Source organism: Papaver somniferum, chromosome 6, assembly GCF_003573695.1.
Source record: "Papaver somniferum cultivar HN1 chromosome 6, ASM357369v1, whole genome shotgun sequence".
Taxonomy (NCBI): Eukaryota; Viridiplantae; Streptophyta; class Magnoliopsida; order Ranunculales; family Papaveraceae; genus Papaver; species Papaver somniferum.
Genome location: NC_039363.1, coordinates 2,036,337 through 2,057,000, shown reverse-complemented (window position 1 = coordinate 2,057,000; position 20,664 = coordinate 2,036,337). Strand labels below are relative to the sequence as shown.

Below are 20,664 nucleotides of genomic sequence, written 5' to 3'. Positions count from 1 at the left end.
AATTATACCCCTGAAAAAATATGATGTACAAGGAGTTGTAATAATTAGACTAAAAGAAGAGACATTTTAGGCTTTTCATGTCCCAAAGAATACCACCAAATTCATTTCCAATCTTTTTATCAAATTAAACCTTTTTTGTTAGGTTTCAATTTACAAAAAAGTGGCCATAAAATGAACTCTCTCCCTACGAGCCTTTTGGACCCTCCGATCTATCGGCCCAATTAGGATAAAACATGAAAAAATGAATACAATCATTGAATTCCTTAAATTTTTGTGCAAATCGTATAAGCCTATTTTTTTTTTAAGAAACAGACGAGTACTAAATTAAATTGATTAAACAAAGAAATAAAGAAATCACATATGCATTACAGCAATACTAGATAGCTATCTCCCCGTAAGTGAACTATTGTTAAGACCAGCTGATGACGAAAGATTAGGCACAGGTGGTGCTGCTGGAACTTGATATACGGGAGTCGGTAATTCGAGTGGAAGATTAGGTAGTGGAGATTCAAATTTAAGAACACTAATCACTTGAGTAGCTGAAGGTCTCAATTTAGAATCAGGATGAGAACACCATAATCCTACAACCAATAAGTGTTCCATTTCTAACTCATTGAACTCCAATTTTAATATTTCATCGGCAGCTTCAGTAATCTTTCCACATCCGTAAAGATCCCGAACCCAATCTACTAGATCCACCTTATCTGTTTCCACTGGTTTCCTCCCACAAGCAATCTCAAGTGCTACGATTCCGAAACCGTAAATGTCTGATTCCTTACTAAATTTACCTGTGATATAACATTCTGGTGCTAGGTAACCCCTTGTTCCTGCCACCTTCGTTGTTTCTGATCTTTTCCCATGATCAACAAGCCGAGCTAAACCGAAATCGCCAAGTTTGGCGTTAAAATATGTATCCAACATTACGTTACTTGATTTGATATCTCTATGGAGTACACACTGTTCCCCTGCTTCGTGTAGATATGACAATGCAGAAGCTAAACCAAGAGCAATTTTGTACCTGACATCCCAAGTGAGAACAGTTTCTCTCCGAAATAAATGCTTATCGAGGCTCCTGTAAGGCATGAACTCGTATACAAGAAGTAAGTCATTTTTTTCATGGCACCAGCCTCTAAGCTGAACCAGATTTCTATGTCGTAACTGGCTAATGATCTGTACTTCCGCTTGGTATTCCTTTTTACCTTGTTTTGATTCACTCGAGATCTTCTTGACGGCAATATGCAAGCTTATATCGCTCAAAAAGCCTTTGTAAACTCCTCCAAATCCTCCCTCCAAGTTTTCCTCCTTCATCGAAGTTACTCGTTGCATTAACCAGTTCGCTATACGAGAACCTCTTCGGTCCTGTTGTTTTCTCAAATATATCGTTCATAGAAAATTCGGCATCATCCGGAAATTTCCTTGGGTTGCGCCTCTTCTTCCACCAGATAAACAACACAAAAGCAATCCCAAATCCGAAAACACCAAAGCCAACACCAAGACCAACCGCCAATCCAGTTTTATTACCTTCTCCATTAATATCAGGTTGTCCTTCACCAGTTTCATTATCTCTTCTTTTATGGACAAGTTCTAAAGTGGAATTGAATTTCCAGGAAAGGATTTTATGATCTTCAAAAAAGGCGCCGGTGGCTGCTGAAAATCCAACTGTTATCTGCTCTGGTAGAACCTTGCTTAGATCAACAACATTTGACAAACTAGAAGTACTCCCATCGAAAATTGAATTATCACCATAACTTAGAATAACACTCAAGTTTTTTGTAGCAGAATTATAATTTACCCAAGCATTAGCTTTTCTTCCATTCCTTATACTACCATTTGGTAGTGACACGGTAGCCACAGATACTACCGAATTAACGTTTATACCAACATGGTCTGAACTTGGATCGTAATGGTTTTTAAAAGTGTCAAACTCAACCGCAACAATTTGATTTGTAACCAAATTGTATTGCGATGTGTTCGAAGTGAACAAGCCAAGAGCGCCACCCGAAGAATATGGAGGAAGTATAGACCCGAAAGGTGCAAGAAAAAAAGACATACCATCACCACCCGTAGTCGCATTATGTGCATCAATGATGAATGAGAAGTGTGTCTCAAAATCTGCCATCCTTCCAGTGGTTGCATTCCAAAGTTGTATAGCTTCTGAGTAAATGGCACGGCCTACACTACCATTAAGCGTTAAAAGATTAGCATCGGTCATGGTGACTTCAATGACGCTACCATTCCTGATTGAATCTCCTTGGAAATTTATTCGTGAATCATTGTTTGAGAAATTTGGGAAGTTAAAGGAGATCGAATCTGTAGGTTTAGGAAGAACTAACAGTATGGTGATGATTTGAAAGAATAATATTGAAGAATGGAGATGAGAGTTTGTTGATGCTTTGCAGTTGAAACCCATTGGTTACAAATGATTTTTTTTTTCAAAAGAGCAAGTGATAGATTTATAGTAGGCATGATGAGAGATTGGAGAGCCATAGCGTTTGATTCTTTCATGCACGTCAATCTGATGACATCACTACTCAAGGGTCAAATAATTTTTTATTGTGTGAAAGGGAAAAAAAATCAACACGACAAATCATGTTTTTCCCCAAATAAAGTTCTTCTTTCGGGAAAAAGAAAAATCAAAGGCAGATAAACTGGGGGACCACTGGGGAAAAATGTAAGTTGAACATTGACGGATTGACCAGACCAGACTCTAAGGATGTTATGAAGCTGCCTAGGAGGAGGTTATGAAGCTGCTTATCTAGTCATCACTGCCCAAGGAGGACTAGAAGGAGGTTGACTTATGAAGCTGCTTATCAAGTCGCAGCCTACTATAAATAATTTTAATTCTTCTGTCTGAATACACTGGACTCTGGATACCTTTTTAAATTTTTTGGTTTATTATACTTATTAGAAATGACTTGTGCCATACCGACACGACAAGAGAAGGGATAATTTTATGATTATAATAATTTTAATAATTACCACGCATTATCATAAGATTTACTTTGATTCATGAGAACTTGTTGCAGCTACGAATATTTAAGATATTTTTCATCCAAATAATTATAAATTTGGATGCACTTCCAACTAATTAAAATATGTTGTAGGGCTTGCAACCCATTCATGTGCGGCCCAATATAGTGTTTAGGGTTTATTTCCTGCAAGTATATATAGGATATTGTTTCATGTAAGCAACTGTTGTTGATCAATAGAAACTTCTCTCTGCCTCTTATCTTCTCTATATTTTGACTGCAACACGTTATCAACACGAGCTCTATCCTACGGCAATGGAGTTTAATTTCTTTGTTTGGGTTGACACTACGTTGGAATCAATGGAATCGTCATCTTCAAATCAGATAAGTTTGATCTATTTTGTCTTATTTTTTTATTTTTTTCTTTTCCCCATAATCAAATCACTAGGAATTGATTTGATTATTTTTAATCTGTTTTATACCAAATTGATTGATTAAAAAAAGATCTATACTTTATGCCACGATCTATATTTTTCTTTTCCATAATCTTTTATTTTGTTCAAATCAGTAATGCAAAAATTGTTTTGAATCTGTTTTGATTTGATGGAAACAGATCTGTTTTTGCATATTGATAAAAATTGATTTGATGGAACTTTGTAGTGAATCTATCATCTGTCCTGTACCATATTTCAATAAGTGATTACATTTTTCTTTTTAACTTTTTTAATATATTGTTAGTGGTTACATTTTTAATCTGATATTTTTTTTTAGAAAAAACAAATATTTAATATTTGTATTCTCCACGATTGATTACATTTTGTTTTGTAGTATCTATTTTTATTTTTTATTTTTTTGTAATGTTTATTTGCGTTGTAATCCTCTAAAAAGAGGAGAGAAAAAAATTGTTCCCCTGTTCCGAGGAGAAACAATGGAAGAAAACTGCCTCTGTTCGAGGGGAAAACGAAGCGGCAAGGAGAAGAAGGAAAGCCGGTTTGGTCCGGCCCAGCCAGACCACGTTGGTCCGGTCCGGTCCACCTGAATCAACCCGGACCGGTCCTGTCCACCCCGGCTCCTTCCGGTCCAACCCAATCAATCCCGGACCAGTCCGACCCAACCCGGTCCTGCTTGTTTCTGTCTTGTTCTGTTCAGTTTTCCAGTTTTTTGGGACGGGACGTGCGGTCTTGCCTATGTACGGTGGGAACTAAAAATGTGAGGTATGTAACTAAAGACCGAGTATTCGTTGGGCTTATTTATATGTTTTTTATAACATACCTAGCTTTGGTTATTTTTGTCTTAAAATAATTCCACGACATAGAAACGGTCAATTTAAATTGTGATTGTTGACCTCGATCATTAAGAATTTTGGTCTTAATGTTATTTTGTTCTCTTGAATATGATATTGGATATAATTGAATGGTGTCTTTTGTTGAATTGGTTCTACCAACTCGATTCAAATATATTTATATGGGTTTATAAGTACTTGACCACCATTATTGTATATTTGACATTTTCTTCCCAAAATTTGAATGTTCCGTGGAATGTAATCCACTTGCTCGACTAATAAAGAGTCGGTAGTTTCAAAAGCCACATTGCAAATAAAATCACATGTATTCCAATTTTTGTGGAAGAACTCGCAAAAGGTGACATGAGTCAGAAAATTTCCATTTCTATACTTCATCCATGATACTAATGAACCAGTATATGTTGAAGTATGACAACAAGAGAATTAATTATTTTTAATAACATATTCAACCTAAAGTAAGTGGCTGACATGTGTAGTGAGATTCTCTTGGCCTATTGAGATAAAGAAATTTCTCAAATTAAGCTAAATGTAGCAAAATTGAAAATGGAAAGAACCCCGCAGTGATAAGGGTTAGACGTAATGACTCATATAAAGCATGTGAAAAGGGACATATATAATATGAGATGGAAATGTATTTTTTCCCAGTAGTAATGACATCAAAGTACCGGTATCAGCTGAATATGGGATAAAGCTAAGATGTAATTCTAGCTCCCATCATAAATGAAATAGTTGAAAACGCACCTGGTCATAGGTGTTCATATATACAATGTAATGTGTATCATAGTAGCAACCAATTTTCACATCAACTTTAATGGCAACAAGAACTTTGCCTGGCCAATTGACTATTTAATTGAACTAGATCATATGTCTGTCGTTACAGTGAGAATGAATTTTATTGCATATTGATAGACGCATTTATGTGTCTAATATAGCTCATTTGTATATATCGTTAGTACTCGATATTGTACTTATTTGGTTATTTTATGTATTTGTAGGTGTTTTTGGAAAATAATCTCTTGCGGCGAATTTGGCTAAAAATGTGGCATTTGGACCTCCGTTGATAACGTACCGGAAGCGCCTCAGAAGTGTACCGGAAGTATCCCAGAAATACCCCGGAGGAACCCCGAAAAAAAAATGCGGAAAATGCCCCAGAGGACACTTGCTATACGGACCCTTGATTTTGGATAAGGGGTAACCTAATTACTAAGGGGTGACCCATTTCCAGGCATCTGCTAAAGGGAGACCAGCCACATATAAGGGGAGGTCAACTTCTCAAATTCAAAAGAAAATTTTGGCGGGAAAACAGGCAGCAGCGTCAACAGTTTTGGATCAAGGATTTGAGCGACCTAGCAGGCGATTCAATGGGAAAATTTGGTACCCACGGACTCTACAAGACATAAGGGACCTGTTAGAAGCGATTAGACCCATCTAATTGGGCTGGATAAGTCAGAAAATCCACACAAAGTCAAGACAGTGCACACGGTCCCTGTTTAGGGTTTTGAATTAGTTTGAAAGATTTGGGAGAGATTCTTGCGTGGGATATACTTCAAAACAGTTGAGTTCAAGTCAGAGAAGATTTTGGGAGCAATAGAATAGCTCACAGACGCATACAAAGATCGACAGATGGAATTATTGTTCAAACTGCACGTGAAGAATAAGAGATTTATTCTCGAATTTGATCGAGTTTCTAGGGAATCTGAAGGCTATATAAGTGTTGGTTTACATCAAAGAAAGGTTAGAAACCTTTAGGAGGGAGTTTAGAGTCGATGAGAGCCTAGGAGAAGAAATTATAGAGGAGACAACGCTGCTGCTGCTGCTGCCATTAAAGCTTCTGAAGAACACGAAGAACAGACTCGCAGAGTCCGTCGTTCTTCAGCAGACTTATTTTCGTACCACTGTTGTTGTTTCACAGCAGTAGATAGTTATCGTTTACAGCAGTCTTAAATTACCATACACCTTTGTAACAGTGGCGTTGTAACACCATTACAGCGTTGCTAATTCATATTTCATCATATAATCATCAATAAAAACACCTATTTTAGCCATGAATTTATCTTGTGAGTGTGTTTTTGGGATGAGGAGCTAAACCCATTAGCCGAGACGACGGAGGAAGCCATTGGTACAAAATTTATTGGTATAATTCTAATTTTTATATTTATTTGCAATATTATTATTTGATTATTTGCACGAATTAAAATTGAATTAATAGTTTTTATTGAGTAATTGTGAATTGACTTGATGAAGCATGCTGGGTTTTAGTAACTTTTGATGTTTTATACTTTTTAATTACAATTATTACTTCAAAAACTTATTTGAGGCAAATATTAGAATTGATTTTAAAGATAAAATTGCATAAGAACTATTTAGAGTTTACTATTAAAATGGTCATTGGTGGAATCCTAGTCTTGGTGTTTTTCTCTATAACTTTGAACAACTTTATTTAATTGTCTAGTTTAATTTAAATCTAAAAATTGCTTTCTTCACAAGACTGAAAAGACCCAGTTTTTACCACTACTACAATCACTATTTGAAAAACCATCACATATGTAAATATTTCTAATGAATGTTGAAGGAAGCATATTCTTAGAAAACTAATGAGTCAATTTAGTGAAATGTAAATCATTATATTATTAATTTGGAATATTGAATCCATATTGACTCCGACGATGAAATGTTGGAAATTGACTCATACAGACTTTGACATAACCATAAAGGCACTTTGGTTGTGACATGATGTTTTGTTTTGAAAGGAATCATACGTACATCACTGTATTTGAATGGACAAGATACTGGGAAAAAGATTGATAGAATGCAAAGTAACGATATATCTCTCAATAAGTGTTCTCTAAAGTACTAGATGCACAACCCTCCTTCCCATTATGCTTTTAGGTAAGAAAGCATATCACTCATTTTTACAAAGTCTTCAGTAAAAAAGGATCGAGACCATCCTAAGATGCAAATGGTAAAAATTTCATATTACAAAGAAAACAAGGTGAAATTTAGAAAATATTCATGCAGAATGCGGACCATTAAAGTGACTGATGGATCTGGTGAATGTTTTTGACATTTTGGACTAGTTGTAGTTCCTAAGAAATTTGCGTTTGAAAACTCCTAGCACATATTACACAATGTGAAGTGCAAAGGCTAACCACCCTTGTTAATACTAGAGAATTTACATCAAAAGGACTTGATGAATATTGCATGTTTAATAGGATCAATATAGAGCATCTTTTATTGATTTGGGGATATGCAATATTACGCGCATCTTTACTTAATTCTTTTTAGAACCCAATATTAGTCAACCTTTTCTGCGTACCAGTTTGTAACTGAATTTAATCCTGAAATTTTCTGCGTACCAGTTTCTGCGTACCAGTTTGTAACTGAATTTTCTGCGTACCAGTTTGTAACTGAATTTAATCCTGAAATTTATGTTCTTACACATTTTTGGTTGCACTATATATGTTCTATTACGAGTCCACATCGTACTATCATGGGTCACGAAAATGATTAAGTAATTTTGTTGGATATTCACTCTCAACAATTATTCACATTTTAAAACCTTTGGCAGGAGGTCTTTTACTGTTAGATTTGCAGGTTATCACTTTAATGAGACAGTCTTCCCGTCGTTAGGGGGAGATAAGAAAAAATATCTTCTAAGAGAACGACATGAATTTTCCTGGTATGTTCCCACTGTGTCTCATATTGATTATTATACTCCATAAATATAAATGTGAAGTGACAAAGAATAATCAATATTCATTGATGTCGCTAAAGTGACAAGATCACACATACCAGCTGCAAATATATCTACAAGGTTAGAAATCCTCAGTATAGGGTACACCATAGACTAAGGTGTTTCAACTACACTTGGTGTAAGTGTAGTTGAGACTGTGGCTCCATAAAGGAAGATGGAGAGACCACTAGGTTCGATCAATGCTCACCTAGAAAGGAAGTAGATGAGTTAGGCACAACCTAATTTATATCGTTAATGAAATCATCTCATTTGATTGTCCCTGACTATGTCCATGAATCAATACTCGAGGATGCTCCGAAGTTTTAAATGATTCTAGATAACAATGAAATTCTAACGGATTATGAGAATGCACATAAGTCAATGGAAGGATCATGCGTCCACAGTGATGATATAATCCATAAATAGTTTCTCTAGAAGTAGAGCACAATGAGATCGAACCATGCTTTATTTTGATTAATTTCAAATAAATAGCATATTTGGCCTACAAAATCCAGGTAGAACTTAGTTTTTTGGAAAATATACGGGTATTTAGTGTGGCAGTGCTAACCAACCAAGTGTAAAGCCCATTGGACATACATAATTAATTTGTCATAAATCATAGTGAGACTAAAGTAGTCTTAAAGTACAAAGACTCGCCTTCTGGCGCGAGGTTTGTCACAAAGCCCTGGATTTTTTCTCTTGTAATGAACGTTATAGATTTCCGCTACTTAGTTAGCTTGGTAATTTCAAAAGGACCTGAAATGCACCATATATATGTGGTTGTTACGTATCGCTGAAAGAATTAAGAGATAGAAGATATATACAAAAGTAATTGATATACTTTTGTTTCCAAAATCAAATGACTCTAAACCATAGAGTGTGTTTACAGTTAGATAGAACGCTCACTTATAGATTCAAGCAATCAGGAGGATGTGGTATACCCGTCTAAGTGGCTATTTGATTTGGAGGGGATAGACAAGTATGTTATTTTTCCTTGCGTATTCATAAGAAAGTTCCTAATTTGGAATTGTAGCTATTTATGTTGATGGTACAGACATGATGTGTACTCTTGATGTAATAAGAGACCTTAAAAGCTATTTAAAATCCTAATTTGAGATGAAAAATCTAGGGAAAGCTAGATCAAATACTGAGATTGTGGTATATTATTCCACTAGTTTGCATATGTCTAAAGTTGTCAGGAAATTTAACAAAGACATGCATCCGGATAGCACTCCCATGATTAGTCGAGTTTCAAATGTAAGTAAGTAACCGTTTCTTCCAAAGGAATATGACGAGATGTGTTGGGAGATGAAATTCCCATATCTAAGTAAAATAGACGCATTTTTGTACTTAGTATAATAATGTAGTCGATTAAATTTTACGTTCTCCGGGAACTTGTTAGCTAGATATAGCTCCACGCCAATGCAACGTCATTGGAATGGTACAATGAATGTAATCATGTACTTAAAAGTAACCATTGACATGAGTTTGTTTTATCCCTACAAAGACATAAAAAGGAATGCTAATGAAAGTGCAATCCAAATGTTGTTGATTATGAAAGAACAACAATATCTTCTCCAACGAAAGTGATCAGGGGAGATATGGTAGACTATTTTCTAAGTCATTGCCAATATTCAATTTTGAAAAAAACATGACCAAATAAACTGTCTGGAACAACTCTGAAAGTAATCAAGGGGAGATGCCGACATCAGGGGGAGGATCAAAGGATAAGATGTTCGACATATTTTACTTCAAAATTGAAGTTATATTGTACTTTTTTCCCTTTGATCGAGAATAGTTTTTTCCCAAAGGGTTTTGTCATTCTACAAGGTTTTTAACGAGAAAACACTTAACAACATCAAGTATGTTGAATGCTGAAGACATAAAGATCGCGTTGATATTACTGAAAATATCTAAATCAAAGAAATGAAACGTGATAGTCTGTTAAGCAAAGTAACTTCACAGAATCAACAACAGGGTTTTATAAACATTCAAGTCACCAAAGTAAAGTGTGATAAACTCCTTTTGACTGCATTAGACTAATGAAATTTTTCATACATCAGGGGGAGCATCTAATAGTGTTGAAATCTTTTCCTTCACTGAGGTTACTTTTTCCCACAGGGTTTTGTTGCTCGGCAAGGTTTTTAATGAGACAACAACAAAAACCAGGAATTAATTTCCCAACTAAGGCTATTGTCTTTCCCAAGAGAATTTTCTACCTTAGGAGTTGTGAAGAAACTAATCAACTTCAACGAAGCAAAGTGATCATCTGCAACAGATCACATTTACTTGCATTTATCATGTTGTACTCTTTCCTATTCGTCAAGGTTTTGTTCCAATGGGTTTCCCTTGTACAGGTTTTGGTGAGGCAACATATTCGAGTCCAACTATGTTTTAAGTTTGCTTCATATTGTACTCTTTTTCTTTAGTTCAGGTTTTGTCCCTCTGGGTTTTCCTTACGAAGTTTTAACGAGGCAATTAACTTAGACTCAACGATCTTTGAAGATCGTATTTCATGTGATGAACTACATGTAAAGTACGAGACAACATGTGAAGAGTCGTACCACCGTTTTATCCCACTGGGTTTTTCCTTGTCAAAATTTTAATGAGGCAATTGATTTCGGCACAAGTAATCCAGGAGAGGACCACATTTGAAGAACTATATTCGAATCACCAAATGTGAAACATTACATATGAAGTTCTACTGGACCGCACAAGGGGAGGTGTTGTAGGGCTTGCAACCCATTGATGTGCGGCCCAATATAGTGTCTAGGGTTTACTTCCTACAAGCATATATAGGATATTGTTTCATGTAAGCAACTGATGTTGATCAATAGAAACTTCTCTCCGCCTCTTATCTTCTTTATATTTTGACTGCAACAAAATAATATTTTTTTGATAAAAATCCAGGTAAACATCAACTGTCTTATTTTGGCCTTCGATTAATTATTTTTTCGATCCCCAAAGATTGGTGGTCTTTGATGAGACCATTATCCGAAACATTAATCTGGTGAGCAATAAATGTTATTGCATCCTCCTAGAAATTCTTCCTCGATCGCAGGGACTATCATCCTGTGTTCATTATCCATATGCTCCGATGATTCCTTTCCTATTATTTTTCGATTTGTCAGATAAATTTTTGGACTTCGATGTCCAATGCCACAAACATGGTCGATCCAGCCGGGTCTTCAACCTTAGAACGGACATAAAACGTGCATGTGAAATGGATTCTGGTGGCTAGTGTAGTTTCTAACAAAAACACTTATTTAGTGTTCATATTTATGGATATAAGTAGATGACTGACACTTGGTACTGCATATTGAATCTTCTTCTTACAATCGGCGCACCACACATCATTGGATTCACCGACCACTTTTCGGCTGCAATCAACGCATGACATGTAGTCCCTTATCATATACTATTTAGTAGGTTGGCTTATTCGAGTTAATTTTAGGTGAGCTTTTTTTTCTTTTTTGATTGTTCCCTTTACAACGAGTATGATGTAAAGTTCTTTGTTGTTTGGGTTTTATACATTGTAACAATTTTCTGGTATTACTTGTGTCTTATAGGTTCACGAAGGTTGGTAATTTGATAATTTTTTAAGATATGGTGCAAATAATTTCGTTTATTTTTTTTTGCAATAAAATATGAGTGTACATGGTTCTAACACTTAACTGTCCAATGTATTATTTTTTTTGGACATTGTTTTTTTTAAGTTAATGTGGAACTAATTATGAGGATTATAAATGCATATAGTCATAATGAAAGTAGGTCACGACTCTTGCATCTATTAGATGTAAATGGCTGGGATGGTCGGATCATTCGTTTGTCTTTGAAAATGTTATCCATCCGTCGGTGGCTTAAAAACCCCTTATGTTTTGTATTATAGATGACCCAATCTAGTTGCTGGCCACTGAATTTTTTTAGTGATTAGTTACAGTTATGACCCTATAAAATATGGGTTTTCAATTATGCCTATTAAGCTGCCTATTTAGTCGCTGCCCACTAAAAAATTCTGAATACAATTTTTTTTTTGGTTAATTATACTTATGACACTATCTAGTTTCTGCCCACTAAAAAATAATTGGAGTCTTTTTTTGGTTAGTTCTACTTATTACCCTAGAAAACACGGGTCTTCAATTATACTAATTATTCTCATGAATCTGAAACAATTGTTGTTACAAGTGGATAATAGCTGCACATTAAAAAAAACTGCTAAAAAATTATATGAATAATATATACACAGTATAAAAAAAGAATAATCTAGACTATAGAACTAGGTTGAATTTGTAATTCGTTTGTTTCTTAGTCCCTGTTTAGTAGCTCTTGTAATTGCATTACTAGTTTTAGCACTTCTTCCTTCAAGGGAAGGGAGTGAACTCTGCTTCAAGATTCAGTAGAAGCTAAAGAATCGTTGAAGTTATGGATCAAGCCAAAAAACAAAGGAGTAGACACATATCATTCGGAAAGTTACACGCAACACCAAGATACAACAGCACAACTAGCAATTTCCATCAATTGCATCAAACAACTCTACCTCAATCCGAGTTACTGCGGACACTGATATGTCCATCAAAAATACAGCTTTTCTTGTGGAAAGCATTGACCGAAGGCTTTTCGACCTTCGACACCAACATCCGCCACAGATGCAACTCTGATTCGGAGACTACTACTATGCTCCAATATCATGTTACTGTAGAATCTTAGCTTACCATTCTAAATGTAATTGATGAAGAATCTTGGCGTATTATATACTCTCATGTAATAGTTCTCTAGTATTTTTATAAATTTCATGCTCCAAAAAAAATATATATATAAAAAAAGAAGAAAAGTTTAAAAATCATTTAAGATGTCAATATTCTAGAAAGACGAATATTTGATATTTATATTTACGATTGTTGTGTAGATCTTTCAAAAAACTTTCGAAATTTATAAAGTTTGTCAAACTCGTGGATATGATTTGTGAGACTATTATATTTAAGTTTGTTTGATAATTATACCCGTAAATAATAAAATTTATAAGTATTTAATATTTTTCTCACGACGAGTTAAGAGGAGTGCATCTCGTTCTAAGTGTGGAATCCATGATAAAAGGAGTATAATTTTGTTTTTATTTTCTTAAAATATTTCCAAAAATAATACTACATTTCAATTTATAGTTTTTAATATATACTGATACCGCATTTAATGTATATTGATACTGCATTTCGCAATAGCATAACATTAAATAGAGCTAGTCAATAATTTGTCATGACATTTTATGGGATTTCCTTAATATTTTGATAAAGTCAATTAGGACTGTTAATTTAAAATGGAGAGAGTACAATATTAATATTCTTTGTATCGAACATCTTAAAAGAAATTGTAATGGTCTAGCTGACATTGATGCTAAGCGTAATAAGTTTTAACGTAAAATTGGATCCTTATTTTCAAAAAAAAGAGAGAATGATACAAGAATAACTGACGGTAATTTCTCCAAAATGGTGTAAAATCTTTGTAATTGATCAAAAAAGAAGACGATAAAAAAGGGCGAAAAATAAATAAATAAAATAAAATAGAAATGGATAAGCAGCATGATTGGTGGTGTTGGACCAGTTTAGAACTACTGGGGTAGAGAAGAGTCACCATATAAGTCACCATCTTTCGTGTTATACGCGTCTCGTACAATATAAGTCACCATCTTTGACCTCGTACATAGTATATAATTTCTAAATGTCAAGACTTAAGTTACATCACATCTTAAGTCTCCGGCAGCGTCTGCCAAAGAAAAAAAAGCATAGCTCGGGAGTCACTTTCCCACGAATTCTCAAAAGTTTTTGTTTTTGGGAAAATGGAACATTTGTCCAAATATTTCTAAAATATGATTGTAATAGACGAGTAAAAATTAATATGGGTGAAATAAACACCAAAAAAATAACAAGGATGAAACTGAATTCAGCATGGCTTAAATTTAAAAAAGAGTAAGGATGAAACTGGATGTGTAAATTAAAAATAAGAAAAAATATTTGAAAATGGTTAGGATGAAACTGTTTACATCCTGACTATTTTTACATTTTTGTCCATTTAAACAGTATAACAGTCTAGATGTTTTTTCACCCAAAAATTGTTGATTTATGTCTTTTTAACCAATTCTGTGTTTTTTTTTTTTTTTGAAATAACAAAAGCTGCTTTTGTATAAAGTAGCCAACTTTTTGACCCACAATTAAGAAAGTGACCGTTTTTTTGAATCATTATATAAAGTGGCCGACATAAACTTTTTCTGTCCAGGCTTTTTAAAAAAACGGGTACCAGCAGTTAACTGCTTACCTGTCGGTTACACTACTCATTAAAAGACATTTAAACCCTTTTGTAGGCTAAGTAGGTCGGACCTAATTAAATAGTTCTACCGACATTGAGTCATACCTAGTTAAATCACCCCTGGTTCGTCTTCTTCCCCTATAAAATTTGATGACAATAGCTACTTTAATGAGTTATCATCTGGTTTTAATGAATTTGAAAAGGGAGATCGATAAAAAAAAACAACTAAACTTGAATATCCAATTTTAACCATAACAATCAAAACCCCTAAAAGAATTTCATCCAAAATTGATCTTGTTTTATCGATTAAGAAACCCTAGTTGATTCTAAATATCATCAATTTCTTGTCGATATCTTCTCTTATGCTAATAATTTTGTTCTCATTCATGAATTGATAATAGGTCCGTGGAGAAGAAGAAGAAAGTGACGAGTGGTGAAGGCGGCAGGGAGAAGCAGGGCTTTAAAGAAACAACACGAATTATAAGGATATGTTAGTAAGTTTGGTATATACAATTGACCTAATCAACGCCTATGACTAATACAATGAGTCCAGCTGTGAAATTAAACGGAAGTGCCAGTTTATAAAAGAATCAATTTTTTTGGCCGGTATATTAATTTGGGGCTAGGAAGCCGGTCACTTTATTAATCTGCCCTATTTATTTTCCAAAGAATTTCTTTCTTTTTTTCTCCCTTATAAACCGAGCACGTTTTCAGCGTCTTCATGCATGCTCTAAGTGTTTCACATATCCATTAATTGGCAACGGGTTTTCTGTAACAAATCATCACCAAATTCTCATTTCTATTTTCAAACTTCTATTTTACGCTCAAAACCCAATGGAAAAATTTGTTGCTTGAGTTCTTCAAATTTTCACATATATATTTAGATTTTTGTTAGAAGAAGAGCAAAAATGGATTTGAGGAGTGCAAAAAACGTTATTAACTCGTAGACAAGGTTGATTCGTAAGACGGGTCACGTTTTTTTTTCCGGACTGTAATACCCTCCATCTTAACTGCCTATTAACCCAACCTATCTAATTTTACCCACGTTATAGGTAATCGAAACAAAACCGGAACAATAAAACCACGACAATTATACTATTCCGCAGCTTTATAATGATCGACTGGAAAACGCCATTAAACCCTAAAACTCAACGGCTGTTCTGATTCATCTATTGTATTATTATCTAGACTTTGAAAGTTTTTCCCTGAAATTCATCAACAATGGTAGGTCCTGAGTTTTTGGATCCGGAAAACCTGAAATCAGGTGATGCACCCCAAAACTCTTCGTCTTCAAGCTTACCTGATTTTCAAAGAAACCAAGAACCACAGGTACCAAAAATATTTTAACACAGCTATCTTTTCCTTACGTACGGATTTATTTTTAAAAGATTGGTTTGTTCATGCTGTAGAATATTGTTTTGCAATTGTTTACATAGTGCAAGTTTAATCATCTTTTAGTGTTCAGGTTGTTCTCCCTTCGAATGAAGACTTCAATCATATGCCGGGAACTTTAGCGTCCGCGGAACATCTCGATTTTACTGAATAGATTCTGAAACAAGAGGGTTTTAGCACCAAAGACGAATTACAAGCATGGTGTGTGGATATTGGTACATCACACAATTTTCAGATTATATGTAAATAAATCGGCACAGATGAAGGATACTTTAGGTAATGGTCAAGTATCTCGGGTACAATTGTGCTGTGAGAGAGGTGGTCTTCCCAAAAGTCACCGAGGAAAAAGTTATGTGCCAAAGGCGACAACGAGTGGATGAAAATGCCAGAGAATGGTTTTATTATTGCCGAGGCTTTCACCACAATAGTTGTATATATAAGTCAAGAACAGAGTATAACTATTGTTCCTACAACCATGCAAGCTTACCCGAAGATACTAAAAAATATGGTGGCTATGGGTTTCGTCAACAAGGATCACTACATCAGGCTAAATTGAAATGAATTCTCCATTGCCTTCACTTCCAAGATTTTCTTATTAGCAGAAACAAAAGAAGAATAATTTCTCGGATAACTGGTCGGAAGCATATATGAAGAGAATTATGAAATATGAGGACATGGTGAGAACTGAAAAAAACAAAACGGTTTATCTCGACCTGCCAAAGATGTTATTAATAAGTGATTTAGTTATTTAGATTCATTTCTCAAGAGATGTAGTGGTCTTACATTAGTTTCATATAATACATTATGGAAATTAATGATTCCAGTTAATTGGTTTCAGATTAATTTAACTTTTCATGTGTGAAACTGTGGATGAATGATCACTACACGTTAGTATTCATCATATAACTTTTTTTTGCCAATTTTGGTCTACATTTATCTGATAAGCAGTACCATTCCTAACCATCTGCAATACTTGACTGAAACAGTCTGCAAAACTGATCCAGACTTCAAAACTGGCTGCAAAACTGACTACCATACCACTGCAGTGATGACACTGACTGTTATCGTCACTGCATATTCTCAAATTATACGTATCCTGTTCTATGTTTGTACCTACAGTGTCCGTACCAGGATTAATAATATCAAGTAAGAAAAGGAGGGAAGAAAAAATCCATAGGAATAGATGGCATCCTCTGTTAGGTTAGGTGGAGAAATAGAAGGAGAGGATGGCGATGAAATTGATTCACGCAAAAGTTGAAATTTTCGTTCTTAGGTTTAGGGTTTGAAGGTAGAAGAACGGGGGCAGGGGATTTGATTTCTTTAACTAATTTTCGAACCCAAGTTAGGTTAGGTTTGAGTTTGTGTTGTGAACATGTGTGTACATAAAGGGTATTTCTGTCCAAGTCAATAGCCAATATAGAAATCGGCCTAGTTACCGAGTCGATACTGGTTTTTGCACTCCTCGAATCCATTTTTGCTCTCCCTCTAACAAAAATCATATATTTATTGAAACATTAAAGTATAAGATTAAGAAGAATATAAGAAACAGTCTGACAAGAAATAATTAATTAACAGGAGTTTGTTCGACATCTGAGACAAATTGGTGTTCGTGGAACAGCTACGGCATCTACATTGGCTAATATCTGTCAACGAATTCGAGGAATCACCATGCTTACTCATATTTAGTCGTGGCACACTATAATTATATACCGGAGAAGGCAACTTTGTTGGGAGACTGGACACCGGGGATTTGAAATTCAAAATACTGATAACTTGCCAAATGGAAGTTCTAGTTGCAGGATCAGGATGGGAACACCATAACCCTAAAACCAACAGACGTTCCATTTGTTGTTTATCGAACTCCATATTTAGTCTCTCATCGGCAGCTTCAGTGATCTTTCCACTTGTGTAGAGTTCCCAAACCCAATCTACTAAGACACCCTTAACTTCTTCGAATGGCCTCCTCCCACAAGCAATCTCGAGAGCAACAATTCCAAAGCAATAAATATCGGATTCTTTGCTTGATTTACCAGTAGCACATTCAGGTGCTAAGTAACCCATGGTTCCCGCTAAGACCGTTGTCCTAGAACTTGCATCATGATCAAGAAGCCTTGCTAATCCGAAATCACCAAGTTTGGCATTAAAATTTGAATCCAACATTATATTACTTGATTTGATATCTCTGTGAACTACACATTGTTCCCATTCTTCATGTAAGTACAGCAGTGCAGAAGCTAACCCAAGAGTTATTTTGTACCTAACTTCCCAGGTGAGAACATTTACCCCTCCAAATAAATGTTTATCGAGGCTACGGTTTGGCATGAACTCATACACAAGAAGTAATTCATTTCTTTCGTGGCACCAACCAATGAGCTGAACTAGATTTCTATGCCGCAACTGGCTAATAATCTTCACCTCTGACTGGTACTCTTTTTTTCCTTGCTGGGATCCTTGTGAGACCCTTTTAACTGCTACAGTCAATCTCAGATCACTTAAAAACCCTTTGTAAACTCCTCCAAATCCTCCCTGTCCAAGTTTTCCTTCTTCGTCAAAGTTACTCGTTGCACAAACCAGTTCGTCATATGAGAACCTCCTTGGACCCGTTCCATTCTCGAATTCATCATCCACGGACACATTGGAGACTGCTGTCTCTGCATCGGTAGTCTTCTTTAAGCTTATCCTCTTCTTCAACCAAATGAAGAAACCACAACCAAGTGCAAAACCTAAAACACCCAAACCTAAAACAAGACCCACAACCAATCCAATTTTATTACCTTTCCCATCTGTAATTTCTGTTGGTATGTTTTGATAAGTATTTCCTTCACCAGTACCCTTTCCTCCATCCATAGTTTCCAAAGTAGAATTGAATTGCCAAGAAAGAAGTTGATGAATCTCAAACCAAGTCCCCGTGGCAGCTGAAAATCCAACAGTAATCTTTTCAGGTAGGATTTCGCTTAGATCAACGGTATGAAATTTGAATTCCCACTGAAAACAGGATTTCTAGCATAAGTTAAAAATACACTCAAGTTTTTCGAAGTGGAGTTATAAGTTACCCAAGCATTAGCTGTTCTTCCATCACTGATACTAGTATTCCATGTGACGTTTGCTACAGATTCGATCGAGTTAACATTGATACCAACATGATTGTTACTCGGATCCCATGGGTTTTGCACCGTGTCAAACTCAACTGCAACAATTTGATTCTCTGGTGCGGGTACCAAACTCTCAGCTTGTTTTTGAGTAAATAAGCCAAGAGCTAACCCATAGGAATCTTGAGGAGCTTTAGACCCGAAAGGTGCAAGAAAGAAAGTCATACCATCACCAAACTGCGGAACCGGCTTAACAGCTCTTATGATAAAAGAGAATCTTGTACTAAAATCGGTTACTTTTCCCGTGTTTGCATCCCAAAGCTGTATTGGTTCTGGATAAATTGCACGACCAACACTGAATTTATTAAGATTATCGTCAGCTTCATTCTTAGTAAGTTCGATCACATCCTTCGACACGTAGGAATGGTTTTCTAAGTTGATTTTAAGACCGTTTGAGGCGAAATTTGGGTAGTTAAATGAAACTGAAGTAGTTCTACTCGGAACAATGAATAATATCATGGTGCTGCAGATGATTGAGAAGTGAGAGAAGAGTCTCATGGTTGATGAAGGTAAATGAGTTTAAGGTTGCTTGTTAATTAATTAATACAATAATATGTGTATATATACATCTTTGCTCGTGTTTTCGTTCCTCGTTGAAAAAAGAGATGCCACGCGTAAACTACAAATTCATTGGATTCAAATTCATACACTTGGTCAAATCAAGTGGTCTTGAATTATTTTGATGTTCTTTATGTCAAGATCAAGAACCATCCACTCGCTACAAAAGTTTTACGTCAACTCTGTTGCACCCCACAGGGGAAAACAGGAAAGGACTTTTTCCCACTGAAACCAGATTTCGTGTGGGAACACATAGATAGAAAAAACTTTGCTCCTTGGTGAGGACGACATGCTTTTGCAACTGCTAACAAGTAACAAGTTAATTTGGCACGTACAGTGTGGACAAAAGATCATTGTTTCACTGTTAAATCAGTTTTTGTCAAGGAGATGATATTATGCAGTGAGAAAATCATCTTTGTCAATGTTGTCATTAAAGAAAACTGGAATTAATATTTTGAGGGTCAGAAAGGAAACTGACGCATCTACTCCTCCTTCTTCAGGGCCACCCAAAACGATATCCCAATACCTACAAACATTTGATTACGGATAGAAAATCTCGATCAGTTTCTACATTCATGTTTGAATTGCTATAATTGATGTTCAATTTTTAAGGGAAAGAGTTCTTCTTACTGAAGAAATCAGCTATTATATTTGGGTGTGAATTAGTTATCTTTACTTAGCAACTACCTAATTTAGTGCACTAGCTTTAGCTTTTGAGAGTGATATATTGCCTTGCAAGATTTTGTAAGCTAGATGTGGATTTGGATGCTCATGGACCACAAACTGTTTTTTTTTTTTTTCCTTCGGAGTTTTGAGATTTATTTACTAACTCTGTAACCCCTTATCCCCTTACTTTTTTCTCTTTTGTATGGAAGCCCTCTCTAGATACTTAACTCATGCTGATGGGAAAATTTAAGGTATCAGGATCAGCAAGGATGCTCCAGCAATAAGCCACCTCTTATTTGCAGATGACTGTATGATATTCTGCAAAGCCAACATGAAGGAATGCAACAACCTCGTTAAGATCTTCCAAGATTTCGGAAAATCTTCAGGACAACTGATAACCTTCTCGAAGTATAACATCTTCTTCAGTAGAAATACAGCCACTGAATTGGCAGACAGAATCAATGATACTATGAATGTTCAAAGAATCAGTACTTCTGACAAGTACCTTGGATCTCCTCTATTCACAACCAAGAATAAGGTCCAAGCTTTCAAGCCTTGTGTTGACAAGCTTAAATTCAGGTTAGCAGGCTGGAAGAC

General features: G+C 35.4%; 2 pseudogenes; both read right to left on the bottom strand.

The window, feature by feature from the left end:
• Positions 1-384: 384 nt before the first annotated feature.
• LOC113286573 lies at positions 385-2,410 on the bottom strand (annotated as a pseudogene).
• Positions 2,411-17,221: 14,811 nt separating this feature from the next.
• LOC113286572 lies at positions 17,222-19,302 on the bottom strand (annotated as a pseudogene).
• Between the last annotated feature and the right edge of the window lie 1,362 nt (positions 19,303-20,664).